Genomic DNA, 8,228 nt, shown 5'->3' with positions numbered 1-8,228 from the left:
AGTCTCAGATGGTGTTTACCACCCACTTGGAGCTGCACTCTCAAGCAACCCGACTCGAAGGAGAGGTCCCGCCGACGCTCGCACCGGCCGCTACGGGCCTGGCACCCTCTACGGGCCGTGGCCTCATTCAAGTTGGACTTGGGCTCGGCGCGAGGCGTCGGGGTAGTGGACCCTCCCAAACACCACATGCCACGACAGGCGGCAGCCTGCGGGGTTCGGTGCTGGACTCTTCCCTGTTCGCTCGCCGCTACTGGGGGAATCCTTGTTAGTTTCTTTTCCTCCGCTTAGTAATATGCTTAAATTCAGCGGGTAGTCTCGCCTGCTCTGAGGTCGTTGTACGAGGTGTCGCACGCCACACCGCCAGCCGGCTGTGCACGCTACCGAGAAAGTACCGGTATGCGAACCGCCAGGCGACGGGCGCGCATCGCACGTTTAAGGAGACGCGGCCGGCCACACAGGCGACCACGACACTCCCACGTCTCCGAAGCGGGACAAACGCCGCGCGCTTCAGTATACGTAGCCGACCCTCAGCCAGACGTGGCCCGGGAACGGAATCCATGGACCGCAATGTGCGTTCGAAACGTCGATGTTCATGTGTCCTGCAGTTCACATGTCGACGCGCAATTTGCTGCGTTCTTCATCGACCCACGAGCCGAGTGATCCACCGTCCTGGGTGATCTTTTCCTTTTCAGTCTCCCACTGTCTCTTTCAAGACAGTAGCATTTGCGGGACTGAGGCGTCTGACGGCCCCTGTTCCACTATTTTTTTTGTGTCCAACGGCCTCACAGCCGATGGGCGTCGTACGGCTCCACACCGGAGCGGACAGGCACTCGGGCGAACGTCATTCAAAACCGGCGCCAGGCGCCAGGTACCGCAGGCCAGCCGCTCCAGAGCTTCAGCGCTCGTACCACACAACAACAACACTTCCGCTAGTTTTGAGAGGCACGCGTGGTTCCGCACGCGGCGCACGGCCACTGCCGTACAGGTAGCGTGTTGCGCGACACGACACGCACATCGAAAGACATGCAGTCTAGTCGGTAATGATCCTTCCGCAGGTTCACCTACGGAAACCTTGTTACGACTTTTACTTCCTCTAAATGATCAAGTTTGGTCATCTTTCCGGTAGCATCGGCAACGACAGAGTCGATGCCGCGTACCAGTCCGAAGACCTCACTAAATCATTCAATCGGTAGTAGCGACGGGCGGTGTGTACAAAGGGCAGGGACGTAATCAACGCGAGCTTATGACTCGCGCTTACTGGGAATTCCTCGTTCATGGGGAACAATTGCAAGCCCCAATCCCTAGCACGAAGGAGGTTCAGCGGGTTACCCCGACCTTTCGGCCTAGGAAGACACGCTGATTCCTTCAGTGTAGCGCGCGTGCGGCCCAGAACATCTAAGGGCATCACAGACCTGTTATTGCTCAATCTCGTGCGGCTAGAAGCCGCCTGTCCCTCTAAGAAGAAAAGTAATCGCTGACAGCACGAAGGATGTCACGCGACTAGTTAGCAGGCTAGAGTCTCGTTCGTTATCGGAATTAACCAGACAAATCGCTCCACCAACTAAGAACGGCCATGCACCACCACCCACCGAATCAAGAAAGAGCTATCAATCTGTCAATCCTTCCGGTGTCCGGGCCTGGTGAGGTTTCCCGTGTTGAGTCAAATTAAGCCGCAGGCTCCACTCCTGGTGGTGCCCTTCCGTCAATTCCTTTAAGTTTCAGCTTTGCAACCATACTTCCCCCGGAACCCAAAAGCTTTGGTTTCCCGGAGGCTGCCCGCCGAGTCATCGGAGGAACTGCGGCGGATCGCTGGCTGGCATCGTTTATGGTTAGAACTAGGGCGGTATCTGATCGCCTTCGAACCTCTAACTTTCGTTCTTGATTAATGAAAACATACTTGGCAAATGCTTTCGCTTCTGTTCGTCTTGCGACGATCCAAGAATTTCACCTCTAACGTCGCAATACGAATGCCCCCGCCTGTCCCTATTAATCATTACCTCGGGTTCCGAAAACCAACAAAATAGAACCGAGGTCCTATTCCATTATTCCATGCACACAGTATTCAGGCGGGCTTGCCTGCTTTAAGCACTCTAATTTGTTCAAAGTAAACGTGCCGGCCCACCGAGACACTCAACAAAGAGCACCCTGGTAGGATTTAAACGGGGTCCGCCTCGGGACGCGAAAGCACCCCTTCGGCTCGCCCCACCGGCAGGACGTCCCACGATACATGCCAGTTAAACACCGACGGGCGGTGAACCAACAGCGTGGGACACAAATCCAACTACGAGCTTTTTAACCGCAACAACTTTAATATACGCTATTGGAGCTGGAATTACCGCGGCTGCTGGCACCAGACTTGCCCTCCAATAGATACTCGTTAAAGGATTTAAAGTGTACTCATTCCGATTACGGGGCCTCGGATGAGTCCCGTATCGTTATTTTTCGTCACTACCTCCCCGTGCCGGGAGTGGGTAATTTGCGCGCCTGCTGCCTTCCTTGGATGTGGTAGCCGTTTCTCAGGCTCCCTCTCCGGAATCGAACCCTGATTCCCCGTTACCCGTTACAACCATGGTAGGCGCAGAACCTACCATCGACAGTTGATAAGGCAGACATTTGAAAGATGCGTCGCCGGTACGAGGACCGTGCGATCAGCCCAAAGTTATTCAGAGTCACCAAGGCAAACGGACCAGACAAGCCAATCCGATTGGTTTTGATCTAATAAAAGCGTCCCTTCCATCTCTGGTCGGGACTCTGTTTGCATGTATTAGCTCTAGAATTACCACAGTTATCCAAGTAACGTGGGTACGATCTAAGGAACCATAACTGATTTAATGAGCCATTCGCGGTTTCACCTTAATGCGGCTTGTACTGAGACATGCATGGCTTAATCTTTGAGACAAGCATATGACTACTGGCAGGATCAACCAGGGAGCTGCGTCAACTAGAGCTGAGCAGCCGGCCGCCCGGGAGTGTGTCCCGGGGGCCCGCGCGAACACGCAAGCGTCCGCTCAATTATTCTGCAAACAGGAGGAGGCCGAGCTCCCCTGCACGATACACCTCGAAACCCTCTCAGGTCCCGGCGGCGCGCAGCGCCGTCCTAGGTACTTGGTCGGTTTCGAGAGAGGCGCAATCGCCCGGAGTTAGGCGAGTAGACGGTTTTAGTGCGAACACCCTTGCTCCCAACTGAGCTTGCCGCTGCCGACAGAGGCCCGGGAGCGTGCTGTCGTGGCATTGCCGGCGGGAGACAACACGCGCCACCTATGGTGACCGGCAGCTCCAACGCCAGCGCCACACAAGGGCAAAGCCCCACTTGGGTGCAGAAGCGAACTCTCCCAGCACAGCGCACGCGCCAACACGTCCGCACAACTGCGATACAAACCACCTGCGAGAACCGCTGGGGCGACCGAGCAGCAGACGGCGTCGCGGCGCCGAGTGCCAGGCGGCGGCGCATCCTCAACGCACACAGTCCTCAATCAGACCAGCACACTGCAGATGTCCACCGCGCTTCGCACCGGGCTCGGCTGAACCAACTTTGGCCGCCAGGCGCCGCGTGCAGGGTGCGCCGCAGCGTAGCTGCGCCGCCTGCCGGGCCCGTCGGCTGGCGCTCCTGCCACTCGGCGCCCCCCACCAGCCGCCTGTTGCGCGTGCGCCCACGCAGCGCGCGGCCAACACGCCGGGCGGCCCCCCTTCACCGGCCGGGAACAGTCCCACCAAGCCACCGCCGCGTATCGCTTCATACCCACATGGGCCTAGTCACGCGTGTGGATGTGGCGGGTACCGCTGAAACAACCGGTTAATAGCTGTACCGATCGTCGCCATCACAGATTCACCTCCAGCGTGAACAACCGCTCAACAACGGATTTCCAGTTCATTTGCGTATCTTGGGCAGTAAACGTAGATGTCCACCTACATTTGCGAATTCAACAATTCTTGCATGCCAGGATGTCATGTGTCACGACACGCTACATCAGACCACATACACACTGCGACATGTGCAGAAGAGAACACGTGGAAGGTGGCCCGCGCACGTATGCGATGTACCTTCCGCGATCCACTGTCAACCGGCATCTGCGGCATGTCCCAGATATGGAACGCGGTCCACCAGGGTAGCACTTTGTGTGAGGCAATACGACAAAGTCGGAATACACGCGTCACTACATCAGACGGCTCACGCTGACCTGACCTGACCTGACTCACCGCACCACCACCCCCAGCGACCCAGGGTGACATACAATGCGTTCGTACGTTCCTCCCACACGCCTCTACGGCGTACCACAGTGCAACCTAGCTGTTATTGGGAGACGAGACAAGTAGCATCAAGCACAACATATGGAAATTGAGATTCGACACCGTTGGGCACAGCCAGCGTACGGTCACACGTATCACACTACTTCACTCTGTACGTAACGACCGATGATCGGTACAGCGTGTGGGTTACGCGTACGACATCAGCGGACAATGGACACAGACCATACCACGACGTACACTGAGGGCGTCGACATCTGAATGCAACTGAACAGCTGCGAGGCTCATTTAACACTCAAACGCCAGACCGACCAGCTTGAGAGGACAGAGACACAAAGAGGGGGACAGAGGGGGACAGAGGGGGGGGAGGGGGGGGGTCGGCGATATAGTCCTATTGCAGTACAATTGACAGTGGATAGCAGGAATATGTGGAAAGTAAGCAACACTCGCAAGACATCTACATGAGGATAACAACGACACCAGAGATTCCGAGCAGTGAACTATGTTAGGCAAAGGGACAACGTGGGTTAGGTTAAGGGACAACGTGGGTTAGGTTAAGGGACAACGTGGGTTAGGTTAAGGGACAACGTGGGTTAGGTTAAGGGACAACGTGGGTTAGGTTAAGGGACAACGTGGGTTAGGTTAAGGGACAACGTGGGTTAGGTTAAGGGACAACGTGGGTTAGGTTAAGGGACAACGTGGGTTAGGTTAAGGGACAACGTGGGTTAGGTTAAGGGACAACGTGGGTTAGGTTAAGGGACAACGTGGGTTAGGTTAAGGGACAACGTGGGTTAGGTTAAGGGACAACGTGGGTTAGGTTAAGGGACAACGTGGGTTAGGTTAAGGGACAACGTGGGTTAGGTTAAGGGACAACGTGGGTTAGGTTAAGGGACAACGTGGGTTAGGTTAAGGGACAACGTGGGTTAGGTTAAGGGACAACGTGGGTTAGGTTAAGGGACAACGTGGGTTAGGTTAAGGGACAACGTGGGTTAGGTTAAGGGACAACGTGGGTTAGGTTAAGGGACAACGTGGGTTAGGTTAAGGGACAACGTGGGTTAGGTTAAGGGACAACGTCGGTTAGGTTAAGGGACAACGTCGGTTAGGTTAAGGGACAACGTCGGTTAGGTTAAGGGACAACGTCGGTTAGGTTAAGGGACAACGTCGGTTAGGTTAAGGGACAACGTCGGTTAGGTTAAGGGACAACGTCGGTTAGGTTAAGGGACAACGTGGGTTAGGTTAAGGGACAACGTGGGTTAGGTTAAGGGACAACTTGAGTTAGGTTAAGGGACAACTTGAGTTAGGTTAAGGGACAAATTGAGTTAGGTTAAGGGACAAATTGAGTTAGGTTAAGGGACAAATTGAGTTAGGTTAAGGGACAAATTGAGTTAGGTTAAGGGACAACTTGAGTTAGGTTAAGGGACAAATTGAGTTAGGTTAAGGGACAAATTGAGTTAGGTTAAGGGACAAATTGAGTTAGGTTAAGGGACAACTTGAGTTAGGTTAAGGGACAACTTGAGTTAGGTTAAGGGACAACTTGAGTTAGGTTAAGGGACAACTTGAGTTAGGTTAAGGGACAACTTGAGTTAGGTTAAGGGACAACTTGAGTTAGGTTAAGGGACAACTTGAGTTAGGTTAAGGGACAACTTGAGTTAGGTTAAGGGACAACTTGAGTTAGGTTAAGGGACAACTTGAGTTAGGTTAAGGGACAACTTGAGTTAGGTTAAGGGACAACTTGAGTTAGGTTAAGGGACAACTTGAGTTAGGTTAAGGGACAACTTGAGTTAGGTTAAGGGACAACTTGAGTTAGGTTAAGGGACAACTTGAGTTAGGTTAAGGGACAACTTGAGTTAGGTTAAGGGACAACGTGGGTTAGGTTAAGGGACAAATTGAGTTAGGTTAAGGGACAACTTGAGTTAGGTTAAGGGACAACTTGAGTTAGGTTAAGGGACAACTTGAGTTAGGTTAAGGGACAACTTGAGTTAGGTTAAGGGACAACTTGAGTTAGGTTAAGGGACAACTTGAGTTAGGTTAAGGGACAACTTGAGTTAGGTTAAGGGACAACTTGAGTTAGGTTAAGGGACAACTTGAGTTAGGTTAAGGGACAACTTGAGTTAGGTTAAGGGACAACTTGAGTTAGGTTAAGGGACAACTTGAGTTAGGTTAAGGGACAACTTGAGTTAGGTTAAGGGACAACTTGAGTTAGGTTAAGGGACAACTTGAGTTAGGTTAAGGGACAACTTGAGTTAGGTTAAGGGACAACTTGAGTTAGGTTAAGGGACAACTTGAGTTAGGTTAAGGGACAAATTGAGTTAGGTTAAGGGACAAATTGAGTTAGGTTAAGGGACAAATTGAGTTAGGTTAAGGGACAAATTGAGTTAGGTTAAGGGACAAATTGAGTTAGGTTAAGGGACAAATTGAGTTAGGTTAAGGGACAAATTGAGTTAGGTTAAGGGACAAATTGAGTTAGGTTAAGGGACAAATTGAGTTAGGTTAAGGGACAAATTGAGTTAGGTTAAGGGACAAATTGAGTTAGGTTAAGGGACAAATTGAGTTAGGTTAAGGGACAAATTGAGTTAGGTTAAGCGATAATCTGGTACAGCCACAGTTAGGTTAAGCGATAATCTGGTACAGCCACAGTTAGGTTAAGCGATAATCTGGTACAGCCACAGTTAGGTTAAGCGATAATCTGGTACAGCCACAGTTAGGTTAAGCGATAATCTGGTACAGCCACAGTTAGGTTAAGCGATAAACTGGTACAGCCACAGTTAGGTTAAGCGATAAACTGGTACAGCCACAGTTAGGTTAAGCGATAAACTGGTACAGCCACAGTTAGGTTAAGCGATAAACTGGTACAGCCACAGTTAGGTTAAGCGATAAACTGGTACAGCCACAGTTAGGTTAAGCGATAAACTGGTACAGCCACAGTTAGGTTAAGCGATAAACTGGTACAGCCACAGTTAGGTTAAGCGATAAACTGGTACAGCCACAGTTAGGTTAAGCGATAAACTGGTACAGCCACAGTTAGGTTAAGCGATAAACTGGTACAGCCACAGTTAGGTTAAGCGATAAACTGGTACAGCCACAGTTAGGTTAAGCGATAAACTGGTACAGCCACAGTTAGGTTAAGCGATAAACTGGTACAGCCACAGTTAGGTTAAGCGATAAAGTTGGTTAAATTTGGTATTGTGTGGGAAGGGGGCAGAGAGAGAGGGGGGGGGGGGGGTGGATAGTGGTGGCAGTACACGGATGCCTGAGTCACCGTCAGATACGTCACGTCGGTTCGATGCTTGTAGCAAGAGGCTGGCGGATGTGTGTCTCTCACTTCTGCAATTTTTCATGTGGTATAACACGAGGGCGGGGGATGATATTTGGTGCCCCTCTGTGTAGGATGTGTGTTGGTGGTGTTGATTTATCTGAGCAATGGTAGTTGTCGGAGGAGTGGGGTATTGTGCTTTTATAGGTGGACCTACTGCTCTGGTTATCATAGTGTCGACGGTGCAATGTGGCAGAGAGGATGCACTCGACATTGTCGCATTCCAGATGTTTACGTATTGTGTGTCTCCGTTGCAGGCCGAGAGTGGTGCATGTTCGAGTGTCTGGCTGACGTGCGATTCACGTTGTGTGCCCAGTCTTACAGCACGTATAGGGACATTCGCATAAATCATCTATATTTGGCCTTGCATCATTTACTAAGCAGTGCCGTGAGACGACCGAACTATTAGGAAAGTACTGATGTACCGCATAATGTTTACCTTCCACCACACGGCGAGTATCGACTGTGCCCAGCGTTGCCACCGCAGGCAGCGGTCACCGTCACCATTGTGCGGCGGAACGGAACATCTATATCCTCAGAGGAGCACTCTTTGCCGCCGGGCGTCACGTCTCGCGGCCTGCCGGCCAGCGCCCACGACGAACTTACTGCATGTATAGGGACAGCGGGAATTTGGCATACTTGATATAACTCTTCATGAGGCGCAAGATAT

At 51.8% G+C, this 8,228-nt stretch overlaps 2 non-coding genes across 2 annotated transcripts; both read right to left on the bottom strand.

Annotated features, from left to right (window-relative positions):
- Window positions 1–521: 521 nt before the first annotated feature.
- LOC126334179 (5.8S ribosomal RNA) lies at window positions 522–676 on the bottom strand. The gene has a single exon (XR_007564610.1). It is a non-coding gene; the product is annotated as a 5.8S ribosomal RNA (ribosomal RNA).
- A 362-nt stretch (window positions 677–1,038) lies between these two features.
- On the bottom strand, window positions 1,039–2,931 carry LOC126334180 (small subunit ribosomal RNA). The gene has a single exon (XR_007564611.1). It is a non-coding gene; the product is annotated as a small subunit ribosomal RNA (ribosomal RNA).
- Window positions 2,932–8,228: the final 5,297 nt, after the last annotated feature.

This window comes from Schistocerca gregaria, unplaced genomic scaffold (assembly GCF_023897955.1).
Source record: "Schistocerca gregaria isolate iqSchGreg1 unplaced genomic scaffold, iqSchGreg1.2 ptg001712l, whole genome shotgun sequence".
In the NCBI taxonomy this organism is placed as follows: Eukaryota; Metazoa; Arthropoda; class Insecta; order Orthoptera; family Acrididae; genus Schistocerca; species Schistocerca gregaria.
The sequence above is the reverse complement of the archived record's forward strand: the minus strand, read 5'-3'. Positions and strand labels throughout refer to the sequence as shown.